The following is a 15347-nucleotide window of genomic DNA, read 5'->3' on the forward strand; positions in this document are numbered from 1 at the left end:
TCAGTTCAACTTCAAGATTATTTCATAAAGAGTTTTCATTTACTTTCTGTTCAGTATTTTTGTCTTAATTTTTATAATTACCATTTTATGTGAACTGACACTACAATAACATAATTTCAATTTGCATTTGGGTGGCATGTATCTTCAAGCACTGTGATTGTCAGCAGGGATCAAACCCCAGGAACATCAGTACCACATGAGGGTACTATCAGTTGAGCTAGAAGTGTAACTGGATTTGCAGGCTTTTATTGTCACTGGGGTTGGACAATAGAGGGAGACAGTCTCACATGCGCTAAGCCCATACTAGTACATGGAGAATACATGATTATTTTTTTTCTTTCATATTTGTGGCGTTTCCTTTTTCTGTTATAATTGTTGTGTGTTCTATTTAGATTTGTGTTTTATGCCAAAACAATAAAAACAACAGAAAAAAAATCTTTAGGGAAACACTTCCAAACAATATGTTCTCAATTTGTACACGCAAACTGAGCAATTAGGTACACAAATGCCTGTCCAAAAACTTTGTGCACCTAAGTACATGGCGCTTGCACACACGAATACAGCTGGTCTGTTGAAATCAGATTTTTAAGATTCAGAACATTGGGTTTAAGAACTTGGGGACTCTTCTTCCCTTACAACATAAGCATAAGTCCCACTGATACTAAGGGGATAATACTAAGCAATAAAAATAGCAGTTAATACTTCTGTAGCTCTCGATATCCATAGATACCAGTAATTTTATCCAGTCTATAACAAATGGTGAAACTGAGGCAACAGATCACATAAGTGCCCAAGATCACATAAGTTAAAGGGAGAAACAGGAAAGAACCCAGGTGACCTGACGCCTAGCCACGTGCCCTGTCCACTGGAGGATGCTTCTATCCTGGTTCTTTGTTTGGATTATGACATTTTGCACACACAGGAAAGGTTAAAAGACTTAGATTTTCTTTGCACTTATAACTGAAAATGCTACTTTTCATTCACAGCAGCATAAATATATTACAAGGGTGAGGAGCTGGGGAGAACAGGGACTGTATAGCCGGAGCAAGCTTGTGTGTATGTGTGGGGAAGAGAACAGAAATTATGCTGTGTGAGGCATTGGAGACCCTCCAAATATTTTTATTCATCATTACTATTTTTATGTGAAAACGAACAGGCTTCCAGGCCTGGCTGGTTGGCCTCAGGCAGAGATTTTGGCAAATTCTAATCCAAATCCATTTCTGGGAGAGAGAGTGTGTATGTGTGTGTATATGTACACATTTCTGTGTGTCCAGGGTGTTTGCATAAATTCCAAAATGTGCAGCTCTTTATCTGCTACGTCTTACATTTACTCAAGCTATGCCACCCTCCCTGCTTTAGTGCAACAAGCCTTTTAATTAATCATATGGACCTTCAGCTTCCAAACTTCCTAGTGTTTTTAGAAGGGAATTCATTGGATGGACTTTTTATTGGAACACGTGTAAAAACACTAAACGAAGTGATTAAAGAATACTTTAAAAGCGCACAAGTTTTTAATATATAAACATGCAAAATTTCTTTTATTACATCAACTAAGGTAAAAGTGCTGATTTCTTTTTTTCTTTTAAAGTCTGTTAGGTTATTATAGTTAGGAAAAATATGGAAATGAATGTTGCTGTGACACATTTAAAAAATCTGATTTAACAGAAACAGTTTTATTGATAGATGTTGTCAGAAATCTGTCCAGGCTAATGCTTGACTATCAGTAAATGAAGGCACTAACGTAATGTTCCAGGAGAAATATTTCTTCATGTATTTAAAATGATGGAACTCTTCCTATAGCATTCTAAAGCATTTCTCTCCTTTTGAGTACCATACAAATGAAGGGCCTGACTTAATAAAAGAAAATACATCTGGCATTTCACTCTGCAGAAGTTCACAACGGACCAGCCAGATTTAATCTTAAAAGCCAGTTTGGTGGGACTTCCATGTCCTTTTGAGGACTTCTGCAGTGCAATAACCAGACGTATTTCTTACTGAAAAAAGCTCACAGAGGAGAGAGGTGGGGTGGGCATTATGACAGTAGTTCATTTCAGTACTGTTGCTAGCCTGATCCCATGGAGAGAGAGGGCTTCTCTGGAACTGCCCAAGGTATAAATACCCCCCACCAATCCTCCTGTCACCTGGAAGGCCAGTACCTCTCCCACCCATCCGTGCTCATCCAGTCATTTCCTGTTCCTCCTTGCTCCATCTATGTAGACCTTCCCATCCTTCCCCCTCTGCACCAATTGCAGATGAAGCCTTTATGGGAATAAAAACCCCTTTTCTTCCAGCCAGCCGGACAAAGGACCCACCGCATATAGTTGCTGACTTTAATTTCTGCTAAGGTTTCCAGACTAGACAGGCTTAAAAAAAAATCAGAGAACAGATTTGTAAAGCAGATCAGCCAGCGTCTAACAGTTCCACATGTAAAACTTTTCTTCTGAAAACCGAGGTATTGAACATATTGAGGGAGCTCCCCAGCTGGTGTAAATTGTCGTATTTCCATGACAGACTTCAGTGGAGCTATGACGATTCGCTCAAGCTGAAGATCTGCCCTCTTGTGTATTTTTTTTTTTTTACATCTGAAGTCTCTGTTGCTTCCGCGGGAATTTAGTGTTAGTCATTTAAGATACATGCATAAGGGAGATTAGGCCAGACTTGCAAAATTCTATATGCCCAGTTACCTAAGACTTGATGTGTTGTTTTGTATTATGTAATTCTTTTCATAAGTGTGAAGGTGCAGCTTTTACTCCTGAACTGGTAACATTTTGTTACAGTTCTGTAAGCATGAGTTCAGGTAATGTGAAAAGTGGGGGAAAATAGATAGTTAACTTGAATCTGACCCTAACCAGAGGAGTGACCAATGAGTTGCAGAGGGCTTTCCAGAAGTTTTTTTGGTAGGAAGAACTCTCTCTCTTCTCTCTCTCTCTCCCCCTCTCAATACCCTGTTGCCTGCCATCTGTTGATAATTACTGTCCAGTCTCTGCTGAGAACTTGCGATATTTAATATTTCCTCACCACTTGAACAAATAAGCGATAATAACTGCAAGGTACTTGACCACAGGAGTAGAAAGATGTATAGCATGAAAGAGTCAGTGTACACCTTGGTTTATAAAAACACCTCAGTTTTCTATTAGAGATTAAGATAAATCCCAGTCCTTGAGACCTGGAGAATAGGTACATTCAGCTATACAGTATCTCAGAAAAAAATAGGCCTTTTAGAGTCACAAATATCAAAGAGCTTAACAAAAATGCTCCATACATTTTTTAAATATTTCATTTTCAACATCTTTTCTTAGATCAATACCGACTTTCCAACATTTTACCTGTGAGACTTTTACATCAGCTCACCTGAAGAAATATTTCTACCAAATGTAAACACTTTGTCTTATCTGCAATGTTTATTGTTTTTAAAGTATCAGCATTTTTACAATTGCACTCAGTTTTGCACAATAGAAATGATGTAGGGATCGTAGGGCTCATTAAATCTGCTTTAAAAATGATCAGATAATGCGAGCTGTCTGAAATTGCAGAAGAAACTTTGAATGCTCTCTTTCACTTCCATGAATAATAATAATTTAAAAAGTTATCATTAGAGTCTTTCAGTCCAGCGAGCTCAAGTGCCTTACAGGCAATAATTATCTAAGCTGCGTAACACCACAATATGGGAGATTATTTTACAGATGGTCACAACCAGACTATTTTTGCTTCTGAAGTTTTAAAGGTTAGATCTTTTGCAGTCTCCTGAGTGATGCCAACTCCTGAGTGGATGCACATCCTGAGACACCTTTCAAGTTAGCAGCCATCTGAAAATCTGGGTCCTATCAGGTGCCTTAAATTGGGCAGCCCAAAATGGAGGCAATGAACGTCACTAGTCACTTTTGAAAATTTAGGCTGGAATAATTAGGTCAAAGTCACATAGAGTCTGATTCTGCATCCATTGTACTCAGTGGGAGTTTTTCTGTGGGTTCAGATTTAGGTGCGTAGTGCATGATCCAAAGCCTAGTCAAGTCAATGGAAAGATTCTCATTGTTTTCCATGGCCTTTGGATCAGACCCATGGTGAGTAAATAAGTGGCAGAGGCAGGAATATATCTCATAAGTCCTGATTCCTAGTCTTTGGATTGTGCATGCCCTTCATACAGTTACCAGCGCAGATGTGTGTGTCTTAAAAACATTGAACTGTAAATGGTATTGGTGTTGTGTTTTCACACGGAGAGAGGAAATGGCAATTCCCAAGGGCCCATACACATGACATTATCCCTGATAACCTGGAGACTGTTATGTGTCACTTTTTTAGTGTATGCTACTTTTGAGGTACAAAAAAAGGAAAGCCCTTTATTTAAAGAAAGATCTTTGCCATTGTGCTGTTTGAAAATGCTTTTTGCGCCACTGAGCATTTGCTGGTCATTGTTACGCCTGATGTGTTTTCCCTATCTCACTGTTCTGGTTTAACAAACCTGCCATGGGATTATATATTTTTAGGTTTCTGCTTTTGTCATATGCTTTGTGTGAAAAATGAGAATAGCGGATGGGTCAGTAATAAATAAAAGATGGAAATGTGGTGAGTCAGATTATTTGAGGTGCTAATTTAGTCCATGCTACCTTTTTCTTTTTGCTGCTGGAATGCAACAGATATTAACTGCTGCTGCTATAGTTCATTAAATAAATATTTGTGTAAATTCACACTGTGAATATGTGAAGTGCTTTGATGGGCAAGAGGAGTATTTCCCCATGTGCCTGTTTCTTTCTTACATGAAGCTGCAGTACTGTATGCACTGACCTAACTTCCACACTCATGCTGTTACACATCAGCTTGAGTTCTCTGTTCTTCTTTTTTCTTTTTGTAACTGGTTTACAGTTGAATTACTGACTGAAATATAACAGTTCTATTGCAACACAGCTTTTCCCGTGTAAGCACTCAGAGCCAGCACCTGGGAATTTCAACCATTGACTTTTAAATGAGCCCCTGACACTGAGGGCATTCTATTCGTCAGCGTTCTTTATAGGATTAATTAATATACTGCACAGAATGCCAAGAAATTGCTCAGATTGTACCTCACAGCATTTAAAACCCTAGAGCCAGGAACCCCCAGGTTCTAGCTTTTTCATTTTTCAAAGGACTCTTAGTATTTCCAAAAATGAGCCCACCCACTTTTTTTTTCTTTCCTGCCATCAGCTTTGTAAACACTCTAGGGCCATATCCACCCATCAATCTGTATGCAGAAATCAACTGGGAGTTTTGTATAAAAAAACAATGTCCAGGATGATTATAATTGTACATGTATTAAACCTATAGGCATTTCCTACATCCCCTGACCCTAGCTTTAGTATATATTAGATGTTAATGCAACTAGCATAAACTTAATCTGCAAATGTATCTTCCTTATATTAATTCACATCTGACTCATGAACAGCTGACCACTTTCATTAAATCACTTTTGTGTGCAATTCATTTTGGTTCACTTCCACTGGCAACATGAAGAAGAAATATGAGTGTGGAGGAAAGGTTTTCCACTTAAAAACCCCATGGATCAATGCTACTTTTGTGCCAATATTTTTCACTTAACATTAGAGCTAGGTGAACTATTCACTATGAACACTTTATTTGTCAGATTTGGCCTTCCCTTCCACTAATGTCTTATCTACAAGTAGATCATGAGTTTTACAAGTTTGTTCAGCCCTTGTTCATTCCATATAACCTAATTCAGCCCTCTTATGCATATGAATTTTTTCACAATTTTTAATTATATGATCACATACTAGTTTTTCCCACAGGACCCCTGCCTCATCCATGCATAGAATATATCTGCTTTGGGGATGAATCATGGTTGCTTAGTGAAGGAAGCTGTAGTCTGTAAGACCTCTGCCTTATTTGTTGCAGGGATTTGCAGGAAGAGAAAGGAACTATCTTATGGTTAAGGCTGTTGAATGCTACCCTTAAGAATTGGATTCGATCCCAGAGTGATGCTGTGCAAGTCACGTAAACCAAACTTTTCCTAGTTGGTCACTAATTGCGTTTTCCCCACCTTCTGGGTGCCCAGCTTGATACCCTGGGGTCTGATCTTCAGAAATGCTGAGTACTCACAACTGCTGCTGAAAGCAATGGGAGCTGTGCTCTGAACATATAAAGAGCTATATAATGTGAAATTCTCTGACAAATCAGGCATAGGCATCTCAGATTGGGCACCTGAAATTAGTGGACATTTCCAACATGAATTTCTCTATGCTTCAGCTTTTCATTTATAAAATGGGAATAATAATACCTCCTGACCTCACAAGTGTATTGTGAAGATTGATTTGTGATGCACTCAGATGCATAGTGATGGGCTATATAGGAAAGTCCATGAGCAGGGTTTGAATAGTATACAGTAAATAAGGCCTAGGACCAGACATTGAGCAATGAGGAGAAAACAAAATATTGGCTAGTTGCTTATTGAGTACTGTCCAGCCTCTGCACTCAATGAGGTGGGGTATTGTGGAAAAATAGTATGTGATTGTATAATTAATGACTGTCTCATAAATGCATAGGCACAAGGGGGCCAAACTAAAATTGCAAAGGCAACCTAAATTCTGGCATTTCCAAACTTTTGAGTGCTTGACCTTGCAACTTCATTATTATTCTTTTAACTTTATTTTGGTGTTTGTGTGTGTGTAATTATAATACATCTTGACCTCACCAGGAAGTTATGTAGCTTTGTTAATTAGGGTATGTCTGTACTGCAGTTGGGAGGCATGATTGCAGTACGTATAGGCATACCCGAGCAAGCGTTGATCAGAGCTAGCTTGAGAAGTAATAGAAGTGAAGTCACAGTGAAATATGCGATGGCTGCTCGAGTATCAACCCAGGGTCCTGGCTGGGTGACGCTGGCCTGCGCCTCTGTGCTGCTGAGGCTTCACTGCTATTATTACTCAACCTCCCTTTGATAAATCTAGATCAATGCTAGCTTGGGTATATCTAAACCTGCTGCAGTCAAAATTCCTGGTTACCGTGTAGGCATAGGGTGTATCTACACTTCGAGTTGGGGTGTTATTTTCATCTCAAGGAGACACATCTGTGTAACCATATACCTTCTGCGTGTGGGGTTCTGTCCCATTTAGTGGCACCGAGACCACTTAGAGAGAGAGAGAGAGAGAGAGAGAGAGAGAGAAAAGATGAATCTGCTTTATAGCCTTAGCTAAGGGCCATATGCCTTTTGGCTCATGCATGAAGCTCCAGAGGTCCCTGCTTCGATCCTGCCTGCCGACAACCTGTGTCTGTTGGTGTTCCAAATGGAGGCTTGTCCAGGATTTTAACTGGGAAGTCTCTGAAGCTCGGGACGCACTTCCTCCGCTGTAACCCAGTCACCTTCTGGGTGTGGTGTTCTGTCCCATGTAGTGGCACTGAGAACACTTTAAAGAGAGAGATAAAAGGAGCCTGCTCTACAGCCTTAGGTAAGAGCCAGTTGGCTTTTAGCTCATGCAGTAGAGGCTCATGCACTAAGCTCCAAAAGTCCCAGGGTCGATCCTGACGACTGGGGTCTGTTGGCGTTACACCTGCACTAACTCTGATCAAGTTACTAGGCTAAAATTAGAGTGTAGCCACAGAGGCACGAATAACAGGAGGAGCTAGCCACCTGAGGCACGATCCCATCTGAGGCATGAGGCACAAACTTGGGGCAGCTAGTCTCTCATGCCACTGCAACTACTCTCTCTCTTTAGTGTGCTAGCTTGATCCAAAGTCGTGTGAGTATGTCTCCTTCAGCAGGGAATTACACCCTCAGCTCAAACTGCAGACATACCTGTAGTGTTAGAGATTCTTGGATGAAAGGTACAATTCAAGAATGGAAAACACCTGTCCACCGTGGGAAATAGGATTGCAAACATATGTTGGCCTGCCAAGTGAAACCGAATAAACAGTGAGACTTTGGTGTTTTAGGACAAAAACAAATATTTTTCAGAAAATGATATTCCCTGGTAGAAAGATAACCAGTGATCTTTCAGGTGAGAAAATTTACTAGTAATTCAAATAGGTTTTTATTCAGAAAAGGGCAGGATGAATTATTAATGCTTCATGTTATATGATACATCACATTCTCACAGTACAAATACGACTACAGATGTTTCCAAGACTAAGCAAGGGCCATTATTCTCATACTTGGAAATATGAGCAAATGATTAAAAAAATATATGTGAATCAAAGAACAAATCCAGCACAGAGTGCAGTCGAGCAGCAGGACAGCCTCATAGCCATCCATCAATAGAAACAACCTACTATCAGCAGTCCACTCACTTTAGGAGCCAACCCACAAACCTAGATGTTGCTGCTGGAAAATATATAATGCAGCTTCACATCAGGATCACATGCTGCTGCCAAGTATGCCTCAAGAGTGGCCTTAACATTGATTACTTTTGATGGAGGAGGTAGAGGAAGCAGCCTCATGTGCCAGCAACACTAGGAGAGAGGATCAAGCCAATATTCAATTAAAGTACATCCACATGAGTTTTTATTCTGTAATTGAATGGCAATTTTTTATAGTGTGAGCTATGCTTACAAAAGTCTCAAGTGTGTTTCTGCACAGCACTACTGTATATGTGCAAACAAATGGGATTTTAATTATGATGGAGAGGCTACATGACAAGGAAATGTTTGAGGCCACTCAAGACAGTAAACCCTGTAATCATGAATCATCATTACGATGCCACCAAACTCCTGAAATTCCCAGCTGAGCAGATCATTTTTTACCTACATGCTACTGGATCATGCCTTTTCCTTTCACATTTTACTTAGAAAAAGATTTACCTTTTAAAAAAGTGAAAAATCTCTCTGCTAAGACTATATTTGCTGATGAAAAGAGAAAGAGAACCGTAAGCTACAATCTTGTTTATTTGTTGCATTAGAGCTTAGCTGAAGCATGTTAAAAGAAATGCAGTTTATGCCTGTATTTTATGTTGTGCAATATTAATCTTTTGGAAAAACCCGTCTGAGTTGTTAAAGAACCTTTTTTCACTCTTACCTCGACTGAATCACAGTGTATGAAATTCATACCCTGTGCAGAGAATCTGTGCAAGGCCTATGCACAGCTGAAGGCCTATTTTAAAGGCTTAAGTGATGTATTGGCCTTTATGGTGGCCCTCTTCACAAGAGTGACTGTCACCTACAGAGTTTAGTTCCAAGCTTAGGAGTGTTTGCTGAAGTGTCTCTTTTCATATATTTCTGGATGTGCACTGAAAGTCTGCTGGAAGGAATGCAACTCTGAGTTGGGAGGAAAACATCCTTCTGAAAAAAAAAAGTGAGAGAGGGAGTGAGACTTCTGGAGCAATGGAATGGTGCTACAGTTAATGCTGACTAAATAAGCAAGAACACTAAAAGTAAATAAGTGAGAGTCTAGAGCTTGTAAGCTTGAAATCCATTCCTTCTCCCTTTAAAACTACAGACATCTGGGCATAGCTGAAGATTTCAGCCAAGGAATCCAGCTTTCTGAGTGTCTGAATTTAACTATGTAAGGATATATCATTTACTTCATGAAAGAGTAAAGGGAAATGTAAGCTCTTTGGGGCAGGGGTTGTCTTTTTGTTCTGTTTCTGTACAGTGCCTAGCACAATGGGATCCTGGTCCGTGTGACTGGGACCCCGAGGTGCTACTTCAATACAAATAATAATAATTAATGATTGATCTGGTGGAGGGTGAGAGACCTCCACCTGCAATAAATAAATAAATTAAATTAAATAAAAGGTTTACATTTTTTTTCAATTTATGAGAAAAGGAGAAAGTAGATATGTCAAGTCTGTTTAGGGGAGAGATGAACAGTCACTTCAGTGAGTCGTATGGAAAATTACAGCAGAGATACTGCAATCAGTCTTGTTTTTATAAAGGTTAAGGAGGAAAAATAAGGGTTGAAAGAGAGAATGGGAATGAGGAGAAAAAATGAACACTTGTTGGGAGAAGGTGGAATAGCAATGCTTGGGCTGAGTATGCTTATTTTGGGGGCAGAATAATGAAGACTAATAGACTCAGTCATTGTCCTAAGGTTTAAAATAGAGGAACAAATTCTGCTTTCATTTATGCCTGAGTACATCTGAAATAGTTCCACTGATTTCAATTAAGTTACTCTAGATTTGCAATAGTATAGCTGAGAACAGATTTTTGCCCATTGTCTAAGCAATCTGTAGCCTGAGAGAAGTTAGAAATAAAAAACCGTATAAGGAAAGAATAATGAGTATTTTGGGGATGCCTTTCAGACCCTGACAATCTCCGTTCATAATTTTATAATAATTACTTTGTGGGTAAAAAAACAAAAATGAAACAAAACTGCCATGTAGCCTGATTTCTCTCATAACACAACCATTTACCTGAAACACGAAAATACTGTGGGAAGTGGGGGAAACTATTTTATCTACCATCAGAATGTGACTCACTGAGTCAGACCTTTCTGCCCAATGGTAGATTGTGCTGGTAGCAGTATTCCTGGTTTGGCAATTAAACCAAAGCATAAAAATCAATCGACATTTTAAATGGTGTTAAAATCACAGCACACATTGCAATCTCATCCCTTAAAGAAATCTCACTTTGCATGTACAGAGCATTTTTAATGCAGCCAATAAATGTATTCCCTAATCCCAGCTAGAGTCAATTTTTGAAGCTCTTTTTGCACACAAGTGTAACATCTGCTCATTGCACAAGCATATGATGTCATGGCCACTGTCTTCCCAAAATAGTTTTTACAGGTTGCACAGTGCTACCATCTGTTTCCATATAGTGTGTTTTCAGCACAGTGATGGAAACGTAGACATTTCCAAGTTAATAGCAAACAGAAGAAATCAAGCTTTTGGCCGATTGCCTTGTATATCTGGCCTACTGCCTAATTCAGCAGGGATGATGGCACACAAAATGGAGAGCAAGCATTGTTGTTTATATGTATATTTTGACTTTTGTTCCATAAACATTAAATCAGTTAAATACTGGGTTTGATCCTGTTCTCACTTACACAGATATAAATCTATTGAAATAAGTGGAGTTACTCCCATGTAAGGCTGATGTAGAGGAAGCAAAACTAGGCACAATAGCTATTGGAGGGTTTTGTGTTGGTATTGTTGCTTATTGAAGATCAATTGTTTTTCATGCATGTTTACCTAACTGTATAATATATTATTTTGCAGAATTAACCTCTTTTGTTTAGTAGTGTGGAAGTCGTGGGTGCACTTACTGGTTCAGGGCAGATCAGTCTTCATGTGATCTCTGTGCTATGCAACCACCATGAAGAGAACAGGTAGAGAGAGTCCCTTAACTCCTTAGGTTACCTGCATTGACAGTGAATACAGAAATAAGAAACTGCAAATCTCCTTTCTCAGGTGCAGGTGAAGTAGTGTGTTATGGAGTCAGAAAAAAATGAATGTCCAAGAGAGAGACAGATGAAACAGTACCAAAGGCTGTAGCCAGCATTTACAGGAACTGGGACATAAAGTAGAAGCAAGATCTGCCCAGTCGTAGACACAATCATCAACCCTACATCAATATTGTAATAGTTGGTTATAGGCTCACAAAGATTTGTTAGGACACTGGAAGTACCAACTCCAGTACGCACAGCAGGCCTGAACGTCAGTTCAACCACATAATATACAAGACAACTTGAGTCTAAGATAAGGATAGAGCACCATCTCCTGGTGGAGATGCTGTCTACACTAATTATTAAAACTTCCCCCCATCTAGTTAAATAAGTATTTAAACAGAAGCTTCTAGGAATCCAGGTAGTGTGCCATCCACACAGGATTCCATATTCACTCGTCGTCGGATCTAGATTACAAGTGAGTGCAGAGTTTATGTCCTTGAGGTCAGGCCTATCTATTGTGAACAGTCTGTCTGTTGAAGATGGTGGTGTTGTGAGGGCTGGAGTACACCGGGACAATTCCTCTTCCACAACTAGTGTCTAACTATGAGTCACAGGAATCTGTTGGGGGAACCTCCAAATCCTCTTCTGCATCGATCTGGGATGGATACTGAGCATTCTCAGTGTTTGCCCTTCCCTTTCTTTCAGTGCATCTATGCACTAGTTCTCGATGCACTACAAAGTGGAGTGTGCTTGCTTTGGTATCTACAAGGATAAGTTCTTTAGTTCCTTAATTACTATGTAAAATCTCCTCCAAAAAGGAGTAATTTTGGGATGGGCACATAATTTTCCTAGTATCTTGTGCCTAGCAGGCTTGTTTCTCTCACATATGTTCCTCCATCTTCTGTAATGCTGTCCTCAGGCCACTGATATAGACAAATAGAATCATAGAAAATTAGGGTTGGAAGAGAACTCAGGAGGTCATCTAGTCCAATCCCCTGCTCAAAGCAGGACCAACCCCAACTAAATCATCCCAGCCAGGGCTTTGTCAAGCCAGGCCTTAAAAACCTCTAAGGATGGAGGTTCCACCACCTCCCTAGATAACCCATTCCAGTGCTTCAACCACTCTCCTAGTGAAATAGTGTTTCCCAATATCCAACCTAGATCTCTCCCACTGCAACTTGAGACCATTGCTTTTTGTTCTGTCATCTGGCACCACTGAGAACAGCCTAGCTCCATCCTCTTTGGAACCCCGTTCAGGTAGTTGAAGGCTGCTATCAAATCCCCCCTCACTCTTCTCTTCTGCAGACTAAATAACTCCAGTCCCCTCAGCCTCTCTTTGTAAATCATGTGCCCCAACCCCCTAATCATTTTCATTGGCCTCCACTGGACTCTCTCCAATTTGTCCACATCCCTTCTGTAGTGGGGGGCCCAAAACTGGACACAATACTCCAGGTGTGGCCTCACCAATGTCGAATAGAGGGGAATAATCACTTCCCTTGATCTGCTGGCAATGCTCCTTCTAATATAGCCCAATATGCCGTTGGCCTTCTTGACAACAAGGGCACACTGTTGACTCATATCCAGCTTCTCATCCACTGTAATCCCCATGTCCTTTCCTGCAGAACCGCTGCTTAGCCAGTCATTTCCCAGCCTGTAGCAGTGCATGGGATTCTTCCTTCCTAAGTGCAGGACTCTGCACTTGTCCTTGTTGAACCTCATCAGATTTTTTTTGTCCCAGTCCTCCAATTTTCCTAGATCACTCTGGACCCTAGCCCTAATCTCCAGTATATCTCCCTCTCCCCCCAGCTTAGTGTCATCTGTGAATTTGCTGAGGGTGCAATTCATCCCATCATCCAGTTCATTAATAAAGATATTGAACAAAACCGGCCCCCGACCGACCCCTCGAGCACTCCACTTGATACCGGCTGCCAACTAGACATTGAGCCATTGATCACTACCATGGAGCCCAACAATCTAGCCAGCTTTCTGTCCACCTTATAGTCCATTCATTCAATCCATACTTCTTTCAATTGCTGGCAAGAATACTGTGGGAGACCGTATCAAAAGCTTTGCTAAAGTCAAGATATATCACATCCACTGCTTTCCTCATATCCACAGAGTCAGTTATCTCATCATAGAAGGCAATCTGGTTGGACAGGTATGACTTGCCCTTGGTGAATCCATGTTGACTGTTCCTGATCACCTTCCTCTCCTCCTAGTGCTTCAAAATGGATTCTTTGAGGAACTGCTCCATGATTTTGTTGGGGACTGAAGTGAGGCTGACCAGTCTGTAGTTCCCCAGGTTCTCTTTCTTCCCTTTTTAAAATATGGGCACTATATTTGCCTTTTTCCAATCATCTGGGACCTCCCCCAATCGCCATGAATTTTCAAAGATAATGGCCAATGGCTTTGCAATCACATCAGCCAACTCCCTCAGCACCTTTGGATGCATTAGAACTGGACCCACAAATAGCCACATCACCCACCTGTGTAGGTGCAGGGGGCCTTGCCAGTTCTTGCTGCCTGAACTTCAACTCACAGAGAAGCATGATTTTGAGGTGTCCAAAAATAATCTCATAAGAAGAGTAATGGTAGTTGAGTGCTGGCTAGCGTTATATGCAAAGATGACAAAAGGTGACTTTGTATCCCAGTGTCTCTGATCTTCACTGACTAAGACGCTTAGAATAGAACCTATGATGCAGTTTACATTCTCCACTCCCCCAAAACTCACAGCATGGTCCTCCCCTTGGTTATCTGGTGCTTACTAGTTCCACTTCAGATCTCCACTCCAATTAACACACAGCACTTAGATATGTTTATAGTGAAATCAAGTATAAGTTTATTTAACAAAGCACAGAGATTCTAGTGATAGCAAGTAGAAGTATTGGAAACAAATGGTTCCATATAAAATAAAATCCTAACACTGATTCTAGAGATTCTAGACTTAATTAACAAGATATTCAAATCTCTAACTAGATATTGTTCACCCAAAATCCTTGCAGCTCTTTAGAGCCAGATTTGTCAGTGACACTCCTTTCATGAGACAAGTCCACTGTCAGCTTGCTTCGTAGGTGAAGAACTCCCTGTATTTCTTTAAACAACAAGACATACCAGAATAATCCTTTGTCTTTATTCATTAACACGTTTGCATATGACTTTGGTGCTCTACCATTAAGAGAAAAAAGTACATTTTATGTTTTTCTCTGAGTAATGTAAATTTGAGTGTACCCACATTTTGGGAAATTAGTTGTCATAATAAATAAGCATCAAGTGCATTCTTGGGTATTTAAGATCTTTCTGGAAAGGGTCCCCTCGATGTGTATTGAATATATTGCTGTGACACAGCATGAAAACTTATGTTACAGCTACCTAAAAAGCCCTCTCAACCCCTTGCAACATGTTTAGATTGCTTTTTTAGACTCTATAAAACTTTAGCTAGCACTAAACATAGAACTTCATTCATCATCTTGCAAGCAAGGGCTGCCAAGGGAAGCCTACTCTTCCTGAGCTAAAAGTGGCAACACTCCAGTATTGGCAGAAATCAAATGAATCATTTCCTGCTTTTAGTTTTAGATAAATAATCAAAAAAAGATTGTCTAGATTCTGATCCAAAAGTAATTTTTTCATAGCAAGGAATAAGAGCCCAGCTACAGAGAGTTTAAGTGCGGTGTGTTCTCATTCTCATTACTTAACTGCAGCAGCTTTAGGACCATGCAGGTAGAGCAAAATATCATAGTCTTCTTTAAAATAAAATGAAAAAAATATTGGCTTAGAAGTAGAATAACATGCAATATTCTGGTACAGAGAAAAGACTGTGGGTGTTAATTACTGTTGATACATTAAAACATACAATCATCACTGATAATGTTTGAAGATGACACAAAAATTGGGGGAGAGGTAAATAATGAAGAGGAACAGGTCACTGATTCAAAGCAATCTGGAGTCAGGAGACTGATTAAAGGATTAGCAAACATATTATAGTGATTGACTCCAAGAACTCAATATATTTAGCTTAACAAAAAGAAGCTTAAAGGGTGAC

The sequence above is a fragment of the Caretta caretta genome, chromosome 4 (genome assembly GCF_965140235.1).
Source record: "Caretta caretta isolate rCarCar2 chromosome 4, rCarCar1.hap1, whole genome shotgun sequence".
NCBI classification, from domain to species: domain Eukaryota; kingdom Metazoa; phylum Chordata; order Testudines; family Cheloniidae; genus Caretta; species Caretta caretta.